The sequence below is a fragment of the Phaseolus vulgaris genome, chromosome 10, assembly GCF_051622355.1.
Source record: "Phaseolus vulgaris cultivar YP4 chromosome 10, ASM5162235v1, whole genome shotgun sequence".
In the NCBI taxonomy this organism is placed as follows: Eukaryota; Viridiplantae; Streptophyta; class Magnoliopsida; order Fabales; family Fabaceae; genus Phaseolus; species Phaseolus vulgaris.
In genome coordinates this window covers 16,540,506-16,553,108 of record NC_143507.1, presented here as the reverse complement: position 1 = coordinate 16,553,108, position 12,603 = coordinate 16,540,506, and the positions used below count along the sequence as shown (strand labels likewise).

At 28.5% G+C, this 12,603-nt stretch overlaps 1 pseudogene; it reads left to right on the top strand.

Annotated features, from left to right (window-relative positions):
• The first annotated feature begins 4,886 nt into the window (after positions 1 to 4,886).
• Positions 4,887 to 11,410, top strand: LOC137817844 (uncharacterized; annotated as a pseudogene).
• The last annotated feature ends 1,193 nt before the right edge of the window (positions 11,411 to 12,603 follow it).

Here is a 12,603-nt window from a genome sequence, read left to right as displayed (position 1 = left end):
TTTTTTATTTCATCATTGTACCTTATCTTTACTGTACGTAATTACTTTATAGTTAAGTTTGCCTTCTACTTAAGAATTTCAGTTTGTTTGTGTCTAATTAATATAATGATTTATTTTTTGGAAGAATGTTAGGTAGATAATCTTACAGGTTTGTCAATTATGTTATAATGTTATAATTATTCAAGTTATTACTTATGAAATTCTATATCATATTTGTTCTTCCATTTTTTTAAAGATTATTACAATAATATTTTGCTTTCAGATGAGTTATTATTACATGTATGTATATTGATTTACAACAGTCATTTATTTATACGTGGTTCAAAATTATTGTTCCCATTCAATTATTTTTCACATTTATGTTTGATATGTGGTTTTTAATATTTATTTTTTTGTGATAAATCATAATGATTTTACCCTTTTTAATCCTTATTTTATATTTCTGATTGTACTAACCTTTTTGTGTAAACTATTTTATTTTTAATTAATAATGTTCATTAAATAAGTGTCAGAATTGTGGTCGTTCTCTATCCCTTCTACACTCTTCTCAATGTAGACTTTTAGTCTTCCTAGGGATTTCTCTTAGATATGGCAACAAGTAATGATTTCAATATATAGATAAATTTGGTAAAAATTATAATTCTATTTGTTTTACTATTAAATTATTAGATATGTCAAAATTATATAGATATATTATTATTTTGAATTATGTTAATTATTTGTTTTTTCATATAAATATTAATTATTAGTAAATAAAATTATATTATTTACTAATATAATTATCATTTGTTATGAAAATTAGAAAATTGTAATAATTATTATTTCAATATTTGTTTAATAAGATACTTGAAACACAAGTATTCTGTTGTATAATCCAGTGGAAAGTTGAAAGGTCATCAAATACAATGGTGTAGCAATAATTACAGTTCACATACTTATCTTATTTTCTATTTATGATTGACTATTTTATTATTTTTAAATATTTAAATAATGATTTTTTTTATGTACTCTTATTATTTTTAAATAATGATTTCTTATTTTTCTTGAACTGAAACAACATGTTGTTTGAGACAATGGATATGAAAGTGTGACGACTCATATTTGGCTATAAATACGTAAGAAACTTGCCTTTTCATTACTCAGAATCCTACTCTTTTCTTTTATCTACATTTCTATATTAGCTTTTCCTAAGTCATTCAATCTCCACTTTTTATTATTAACTTAGATGGCTTTTTCTGCTGAAGAAATTAATGAACTTGATACACGAGGTCTTTTTTATTCAATGTACATTCGCGGTCAAGTATGTAGTTTATTTTTGTTCCCTTCAATACCTACTTTTTTCATCAATGCATTTTGTTTACTTTTGTTATTTTTCACAATGTATAGTATGGTTATGTTGATCGTGCTTTCGTTGTTGAGTTTCAAGGAGAACTTTCTAAGAAGTGGACCCTCGCAGATAGTGCAGGGAACGTCCATAAAGTATATTATAACCAGGATATATTGTCTCCCCAAATTTTGGATGGATGGTCGACTTTGAGTTCCGTTTATGGCTTTAAAGGCGACCACTTTATACTCTTCCGTTATGGGGGTCAAAGTTGTTTCACAATAACTGTTTTTATGGGAGAGATTTGTGAAATTGGTGTTAATCGTTATTTGAAGGAAGTTCAAGGAAGGGAACCTCTGACCAAGGGTCCCTTTGAACATTTTTATATGGAGTTATCTTCTTTTAATATCAAAAGAAATTATCTGGTAACTTTAAGAATCCTTTCTTTTAAATTCTTTGTTTATATTCTATTGCTTTCCTTTAATACTTACTCTTATTTTGTTGAAGGATCTCCGGGGTGGATTTGCGGAATAGCTTTTGAAAACAAAATTCAGAAACGTTACGCTACATGGACTGCTACATGATGTTCAATGCAGAGTGTTGAGAGGAAGGTTTCCTTCCACTAACATCAAGCTTGGGAGTGGCTGGAAAAAAAAATTTAGTCTTCATTCCTTCCGTGAAGACGACAAAATTATATTTGAATGTCATATGATGATGCCTTCTTCTGATATCAGGGTTTTGCTACTCATGAAAAGTCACTATAAAAGACAGCCCAAACTCTATAATTAAATCTCTTAATGTTTTTTGGGTAATCCTTTCTTTTGTTTTGAAAGGAGAAAAAAGTTACCTTTTGTGGTTTACTTAAGTTTCCCTTTGTTGGAAACCAGAACAGTTTATTATTATTAATGTTTAGGGTTATTTTATTGTTATTATGTTTAATGTTTATATGAATATATTTGTTTTTATTTGTTCTAGGTTTTACTTCAAACTTTCATTCATTATCAGGCGTGTTTATAATGTGTTAGCATTGTTACATATAATGCTTAACACTATAACCATTGCCAGTACATTAAACTCATAAATCTTTCATTATTTTTCATTATTTTTTATCTGTTATTCAATAGGTTTTAATGTATTCTGCAATAGGTTTTTTTTATTATATTGTTCATTATTAATCACTCAGTAATGTATTATATTTTGATATTTTTTACCTGTTTTGGCATACAATTAGACTTATGTTATATGAACTTTTAAATTTATTTCCTTTGTGTGAGCACTATATGTTTTAATTAATATTTCATCTTTTGTCATTATATATATTTCATATATTTGATTTTAATTTCTAGCAAAGCAGGTTGTCGCATAATTCAATATGCTTCATACCTAAAACATGTTCCTTAAGGAACAAACATATTCTTTTATACGATTTACTTTAAATATGTTTCTATAATGTAATTAATTATATTTTTTACATAATTTTTTTTAATTGCAGATATTAATTCAAGATCTTTTTGGAGATGTACTAACATGGTGAAGTTCGTGAACAACAATCAAATTTACGTATATTATTTTTATTGGATCTCAAAAACCTTTGAAAGACCATTGTAATTATAATTTAAATGTTTTGGGGACAATTAATTAGTTCCTTTTTTGTTTTATAATAGTTGTACTATTTACAATTTAAACTAATGTAATCTGCTCATGAATGCTTTAATGTTTATTTATATATTTAATATTTATTTTGAATTTGAATGATTCACATTTGAAATAAATTTGTCTTTATTAACAATTTGTAATTTATATTAATTATTATAATTATAATAAGGAAAATTAAATATAGTAAATTGTCTATTAAATTTTAGTTTAACTTTTTTTTATCTATGAAAATTTATATACCATGGAAGTATTGTATGAAATTTCGAAATATTTGAATAAATTACTTTTTAAATTTATTTGACAAAATTAAAATAATATTACAAACACTTTAAAAAGTCCGAAAAACAATCATTTAAAATTTCCAAATTTTGAAATTAAAATAAAATCAATTTTAAAAGTATTTTACGTAGAATAATAATGATATATAAAAAAAGTTAGGCACTGGAACTTTCTGGACACAGCAAATAAACCATTGGGTTTCCTAATCTTACTTCCCAATTCATTATTCACTTTTTATCTCTTTCAATTTCTATCTTCAAAGCAAAGCAATGTTTTTTCCAGCAGAGAAACAAGCTTTGTTGCAAACGTCTGTTGTTCCATCCTTTGTTTCAGATTGGCTTTCTTCTTTTCTCTATATTAGCATAATCTGGTGGGTTTTGCGTTTTACATTAATGCTTTTATTATTAAGCTCTACAACATAAGACCCTATTTCTCCTTTATTTTGCCATAGCCACTTTAGAGGAATGCATCGTTTCACTGAAGTGAAAGTAAATTTCTTTGTTTGTTGATTATGCATACAAATTATAATGAAAGTTCTATGTTTTACATGCATTCAGTTCAGAGATTGAAGGTTAAAGCATTTCATTTAAAAATCAACCCTATTTTATTAAGAGTTTACTTATGCATGATTTTTGTTTGTTCATTTATCTTTTTCATGGAATTAGGCATTAGAACACATTGAACTGACAATGTAAGAAAAGGGGAGATTTTTTGGGTCGTTGACAAATTTTAGGGTTTCTTGCAAGGTTTCCTTTTTTGTGTTAAATTGAAGACCGCTTTTTGATTTGTGCAGAACAAACATACATAAAGTTTTCCTTTTTTTTTCTTACTACGATTCTCAAAATAATGCTATCCATGTTTAAATGTTGTGTTTTCATCTTTTTGACCACTAAATTGGACATTCTTTAAGGTTATTCTTTACAAATAATTGCTACTTTAAATTTGTTCTTTATTCAACCTGACAAATATATTTACTTGCAGGTGGGTTCTTTCTAAAGTCAAACAAGAATTTCATTAATGACAATGCTTAAAATAGAAAGACGTTCTTTTGAATAGAAAAACAAATTTGTTTCCACATATGAAAAGTTAAGATCCCATTTTGGATGTCCATTGCATTCATGCATTCCATTGTCTTCATTGAAAACTTATACTGCCTAAATAGCTAATTTAGTTTATTGTTGTGATTATAAGTTTTTAATTAGGTTATATTTCCAAATGATTGACAAGACTACAACTCTGTTCACTGGTGAAAGCTAACTTTTTAAAGGAGTTGTCTCTTTAACCTTTTTTTATTAATGACCAATGACATCGAATATTATATTTGATTTTAGGTATTACTTATACTGAATTAAATGTTTAATTGATTTTTGGTTTTAACTTCAAATCCTTTAAAAATTTATTAACTTCTTACTTTGACATTTATATATTTTGCACAGTAACAAATAAGATAAGTATTTATATTAAATGTATTATGGAAAAAGTAATGAGAAATAAGGAACTAATGTTCCTCCAAATCTCTAAAAGAATTTGGCGGCAAAAGAAAGATAGTGTAGACACTAAGTATTTATAATAATAGGATTTCTATACTTGCAAATAGTTATTTCTGAGTACAAAACTCTCTGAAGTTATGGAGCAACTGAGGCCAAAGTTTACTACAACAAATGGAGTTGGTTCCCATTCTCAATCAAACGGTAATGAATCATGGAATACAATATATTTATATTTACGTTTCTTGAGTCATATATGTTCTTCATTGTTTTTCTGAACATTCACATCATTGTAGTTTGAATTCGTAAATATTATTTGTTAGCCAAAATAATGAGAAAATATTCTTATATGTTTTTTTTTCTGTTTCCGTCAAATAAATCCAGTTTTTTTTTTAATTATAGCATGAGAAATTGTAAATGGAATAGCATTAACTCAGATAAGTATTTCAACTTGAATTGAATCTATGCTATTTTATTTCATATTCACATATATGTATATAATATAATTTATTACTATTTGCAGAACAAGTCATTCCCAACAGAGAACCGTTAATTGAGATAAGTAATGGTAAGTTGATTTTATTTTTTGTTTTGCTTTAAATGAGAAATCTTAATGTAAATTATTTTACTTTATTTTCTAATTTATTTTGTTTAGTTTGTCATCCTGAAAAAGCAAGAAATGCAAGAACAACAAAATCTTATCATCAAAGTCAGAAAATAATATCCTTATCTGGGAGAAGCCATGGTAAACTTAATTTTATCTGTTTTTTTACTTCAAACTACCATATGTTATATATATATATATATATATATTTTACTAATTACTTATTTTTTAGTTTTGGATATTGATGATGCAAACTTTGCCACAAGAAAACGAAAAAAATATACAGTCTAAATTGCACAAATACAAATATCAAAAGAACAGGTACTCTACCTCTCTTTATAATCGAAGTACAGTTAAAATTATTGTTCAACTAAATTGAATTTTGTAAAAGAACAATAAATTTAAACCATAGAATCAATTTATTTGTTACAATGACATTTCGTTTTTTATTTAACTAACACACTATGTCATTGAATGTAATCATCTCCTAAGTTTTTTAATTACATTATGTTCTTACAATGAATTGTGTACTAATTATATTACTACAGTACTGAAGATAATTCAAATAACTGATTTCAAATTAATTTTTGTAGGTCAAAATACTCTCAAGTCAATTCATTATGTTTCTTCTCAATCATCGGTTATTACGGAAAGAGATTACGCAGTTTCTGAAAACATGACTGCAAACAAAGAAGTCAACACCATGCATTCAACTACGAAAGTAGTGTCATCAATGGGAACAATTACTAAAGGACAAAATAGCCTTACAAAATACCTTCATGGTGAGTTCACAACTCCTCATGTAATTAGGTTCATTAAAATTGATACTGATAATACAGAGTGGAACATATACTAATATAGATAAATGTTAAATGTTATTTTGTTTCTATTAATCCAGATGAGGCCAAAAATACAGGAGGAAATACCAAAAACTTAATTGGTAGGTTGCGGGAAAAATATCATCCAGGAAGAGGTACTATAATTATAAATTTAAAAAATTACTATTTTTGATACATTTATGACAAAAAGTAATTACAAATTGATATTCACTTTGTAAATTAACAAATGTTTTAATACTTATTAAATGCACTTTTCTACAGGTAATTACAATCGTGGAAGTGTAGTTAAGAAAACAATAAGCTTAGATAACAGGTCCAGGGCATACAGTGATGAAAGCTGAAAATGAAGATGCATGTCTCTAACTTTAACTTTTGTATTCAAATTAAATTCATTAATGTAAATGTAATATATAACCTTATTTACTATTTCAATATAGATATTGTTTCATTTGGACAACCAAATATACAATGTGAATATTGTTTGGCCAAGGTGTGGTATGAAGAAAGATCCTTCAAAACAAAGAGTTTCCTAAAGGTTGATTTTTCTATATGTTGCCAAAAAGGAAAAGTACAGCTACCTTTCCTACAACAACCTCCTAAATTGATTCTAGAGTTATTAAATGGTCAAGATCAACGAAGCCAACACTATTTACAACATATCAGAAGTTACAATAGTATGTTTTCATTTACTTCAATTGGAGGAAAAGTTCACTCTTCCGTAAATGATGGTTTTGGGCCTCCTCAATTTATTCTGCATGGACAAAACTACCATAGGATTGAAAGCTTACTACCTCACAGTGGAGAAATGCCCAAGTTCGCACAACTTTACATATATGATACACAAAATGAACTCTTAAACAGAGTATCTCACTTTGGGTATGTGTTACATTAGGTTAGTTTCTTTTTAACAGATTCATTTATAATATTATTTTGAATTAATATTTATTTAAATTTTATTTAGGTCCAATTTGAAAGAGTTGAAGTTTGATAAATCATTGATTCAAGATCTTACCAAGATGATTGATGATAACAATGTCCTGGCAAAAAGTTTTAGAAGAGTCAAAGATTTTGTAAATTCTGATGTACATTCAGATTTTGGATTGAGGTTATTTAGACATCGTTCAAAAGATCCAAGGGTGTACAATACCCCTACAACTGATGAGATAGCAGCGTTAATTGTGGGTGATATGAGCAACATGGATGTAGGACGAGATATCATAGTGAAAAAAATTTCTGGACAACTGTTTAGGTTGCATGAGACACATACAGCCTTCATCCCATTACAGTATCCTTTAATATTCCCCTTTGGAGAAGATGGTTATCAAGAAAATATTCCAGTACGCAATAGCAAAGAACGTAAAAGAAGTCGTATATCGTTAAGAGAATTCATTGCATTTAGAATTCAAGAAAGAAGTGTTGAGTTTGGAAATATAGTTCATTCACGTTGTTTGTTTCAACAATTCTTGGTTGATGCATATACTATGGTTGAATCTCAAAGATTGTCGTTCATAAGAGCAAACCAAAAAACAATACATTGTGATATTCTCGACGGTGTACAAGAGGCAATGAATAGAGGAGAAACAAATTCTTCTGCAGTTGGGAAGCGTATAGTTTTACCTGCATCATTCACGGGAGGAATGAGATATATGTTCAACAATTGCCAAGATGCAATGGCAAGTTGTAAAAGGTTTGGATATCCTGATTTATTTATCACAATTACCTGCAATGTAAATTGGTCTGAAATACGTGAGTTTGTTACATCAAGAGGATTAACTGCTGCTGATAGGCCAGATATAGTTTGTAGAGTATTCAAGATGAAATTAGATCAAATGATGGTTGACTTCAAAAAAGATGAATATTTTGGCAAAGTTAATGCAGGTAATGATTAATCCATATTTTAAAATTATGTTCAGATTTTCTGCATTATAATTCAATCAATTTCTATCTTATTATAGGTATGTACACTGTGGAATTTCAAAAAAGGGGTTTGCCTCATGCCCACATATTATTGTGGTTGGATGGAGAGAAAAAGTTAAGAACTCCAACAGACATTGATGGAGTGATTTCAGTAGAATTACCGCAGGCAGATTTATATCCTAAATTGTCAAAGGCAGTTGCAACGTACATGATACATGGGCCATGCGGAGCAGCTCGGTTTTCCTCACCTTGCATGACTAACGGTAAATGTTCAAAATTTTACCCAAAGAAATTTAAATTGTTGACTACTATTGATGAGGATGGATATCCATGTTACAGACGTCGAGATAAAGTAATATTCATTCTTAAAAATGGAATTAAGTTATACAATAGGAATGTTGTCCCATATAGCCCATTGCTACTACTGAGGTATCAGGCTCATGTTAACACAAAATATTGCAACAAATCAAATTCAATCAAGTATTTGTTTAAATATGTCAACAAAGGTCCAGATAGAGCAAATTTGAAAATTACTAATCCTCAGAAAGACTCTACTGAGACACCGGTTATAGATGAAATTAAACAGTATTATGATTGTAGATATATATCTCCCTGTGAAGCTGTTTGGAGAATACTTGCCTTTGACATTCATCATAGATGGCCTCCAGTTCAAAAGCTGACTTTTCATCTGTTAAAAGAGCAACCCATTCTATTTAAGGACAATGAAGATATTGATGAAACATTGCATACAAATGAACATAAAAGAACAATGTTTTTAGCTTGGTGTGAAGCTAATAAAATCTATCCAGAGGGGAAAAATTTGACTTATTCTCAATACCCTAACCATTTTGTGTGGATGTCAGAACAAAGAGAATGGAAACCAAGGAAAAAGGGAGTTAGTATTGGAAGGCTAACATATATTCCTCCTTGCACAGGAGAATTATATTATCTTAGGTTATTGTTGAATTTTAAAAAGGGTTGTTGTAATTATGATAACATCAGGACTATTAATGGTGTTATTTACAAAACTTATAAAGAGGCTTGCTATGCCATGGGTCTGTTGGCAGAGGATAAAGAATTTATTGATGCCATTATAGAGACCAGCACCCTTGCTTCAGGAACTCCGTTGAGAAGAATGTTTATTACACTGCTACTCATGAATACTATGTCTAGACCTGAGGAAGTTTGGAACAAAACTTGGAAATTGTTATCTGATGACATTGTATACAAAAAAAGGAAAGAGTTTAACCTACCAGGTATAAGTTTATGCTTTCTTCAAACATTATAACATATTATTTTGTTCAAAATATGAAATGTTGTTCTTTTGCTAGGTCTTACAATTGAAGATGATCAAATACAAAACCTTTGTCTTCTCCAACTAGAAGAATTATTGATTCTTAATGGTAAATCTTTAAAAGACTTTAACAGTCTTCCACAAACTATTCATTCAGATTCTTTTATTTATGAGAATAGATTAATTATTGATGAATTAAATTATGACAAGATACAAATGTCTGAAATTCATTTTTCTCTTTTTCAATCTCTAACTGTGGAGCAATTGGTTGTGTATGAGAATATAATGACAGCAGTACTGTCACAAGTTGGAGGTTTTTTTTTCCTATACGGTTATCGTGGCACAGGAAAACCTTTATGTGGAAAACTCTGTCTACTGCAATTAGATCAAAAGGGTTGATTGTGTTAAATGTAGCTTCTAGCGGCATAGCTTCTTTGTTACTACCTGGAGGGAAAACAGCTCATTCTACATTTTGCATTCCTTTGTTAATAAATGAACATTCAACCTGCAACATACCTCAAGGAAGTTTTCGGGCCAAATTGTTGATTGAAACTAATTTAATTATATGGGATGAAGCTCCAATGATGAATAGGTTCTGTTTTGAATCTCTAGATAGAACTCTAAGGGATATCATGAGGGTTGTAAGTGAAGAAAATGCCCTTAAACCTTTTGGTGGCAAAGTCATTGTCTTGGGAGGTGATTTTAGACAGATATTGTTTGTTGTAAAAAAGGGATCAAGATATGATATTGTGAAGGCAACATTGAACTACTCAGAATTGTGGAAACATTGCAAAGTCTTCAAACTTACTGAAAATATGAGATTAAACAGTGAAAAATCAAAGCAAACTGCAACAGAAATAAAAGATTTTGCAGATTGGATACTTCACATTGGAGATGGAGATATGGAATTAAATGAGTTGGGACAAGCAACTATTGAAATACCACAAGACATTCTAATTCTAAATGTTGAACAACCTTTATTGCACTTGGTTGAATTTCTTTATCCAGGGTACATACAGAATCTCAACTCTGATGCATTTTTTTATGATGGTGCAATATTGTGTCCTACTACAGAATGTGTGGACCAAGTCAATGACTTTATTCTAACCTTAATTCCCGGAGAAGAAGTTACTTATTTAAGTTCAGACTCCCCTTGCCAATCTGAAGAACAAGAAAATGCTCAAGCTGAGTGGTTTACAACTGAATTTTTGAACGATATCAAATGTTCCGGAATTCCTAATCACAGTGTTAAATTAAAAGTAGGAGTTCCAATAATGCTTCTAAGGAACATTGATCATGCCAATGGACTTTGCAATGGAACCAGATTACAAGTAATTCACTTGGGGAAAAATGTGATTGTTGCCAAAGTTATTACCGGAACAAATATTGGTGATAACATATTAATTCCTAGAATGAATTTGACTCCTTCTGACTCAGGCTTGCCTTTAAAGTTCCAAAGAAGACAATTCCCAATATCTTTGTGCTTTGCTATGACAATAAACAAAAAGCCAAGGACAAACCCTTAATAAAGTTGGTTTATATTTACCACGTCCAGTGTTTACACATGGACAGTTATATGTTGCTATTTCCATAGTTAAATCCAAGAAAGGGTTGAAAATATTAATTTTGGATGATGATGGAAATACCACTAATTCAACTACTAATGTGGTTTACAGAGAAATATTTGAAAATATTTTTACAACAATACTTATCAGGTATGAAAATTCTTTAATACAAAACTATTTTTATTTCTCATATTTTTCTTCTAATATATCTTCTAATATAGCAAAAGTAAACTAATATTTTTTTTGGTATTTACAGGTTTCCTCTTAATTTCCATAGTAGATCTTTCATGACTATAATGCATTACAAAGAAAGGTATTCATCTATTTCTTCTTAATAAATTTCATAATTAAAAATGTGTATACTTTTGTTTTGATGAATTTGTTTCTTCAGAGGTTTTAATACAGGAACTTCATTGTAATTATTGAGAAAGAAGGGGATATTTAGTACAGAAAATAGGAAGCTATTATACTTTACACAGGTTCTATATTATAATATTTTACACATGTGTTGTTACATAATTCTTCCTAAATAAAGTGATCAAACTTCAGTTGTATTCAGACAGGTATATGGTTCTTTGTTTACAAAAACAAGCAGCATGATCATAAAAAGTCCATAGAACTTTTGCTAATTAAATTTATTGTATCATATTATTTTATCTTATTTGTTTCATAACTATTAACTTCAGCAGTACATTTCTTTAAACTACTGAAACAAAAACCTAGGACAGGTACAAATTCATTCTTATTCTTTTTTAATATTTACATAATTCTATTAATTGTCCATTCTTTTATTGACATTTCTCTTTTATTTATTATTTTTTGCAATGATGCAATTAACATCAGATGCGAAATGAGATGTGTTGACATTGAATACAATATTGATCAACCCTCATATTATAGCACCTAAAGAAAAGCAACTATGTAGTCCATTTGTATTTTTTTAGTATGTTTTGTTCTCTTACTGAGTATATTTTCTATTATAAAACTTTGAATTTAAAAATACATCTTACTTCTTTTGTTATCGAATTTATTTACATTTCTCATTAAATTATTGTTCTCTGAATTCAGCCTTAAATACACTTGGCCACAAGTAATGAAGTTCATATTTATTTTATAATAGTATTTCCTATAATTAATGAGATATTGCATTATGTTACAATTTATTATGTCAAAAGTCTTTATTTAATAATATGAAAACAGAATACAATGACTTACAATATTATGCATACATGTAAGTGTATACATTTAAGTTCTGGCTTGCTTTTTTTTAAACAATGTGTTTACCATTTTCTATGTGGTTAACATCTACAAGACAGTTACATGAATATATGACTTATAAAATTATGAATATATGACTACCTCATGGATATTGTATCTAAAAGATTTTGTATGCTTTATATTTTGCAGCTACAAAACACCCTTGACAATTTGATGAACAAGAAAATGCTCAGCTACAAAACACCCATTGCTAATTTCAAACAGAAAATGCTCAAGCACAGTTATTCAGAACAAAACTTTACTATTTATGGAAACCTGCCTTCCTTTTAAATTTGAGAAAACATCTATCTAAATATATTTATACATTGCTATGACAATAAATATAATACACTGGGTCAATTTTTTATTTTTGTTTTTTTA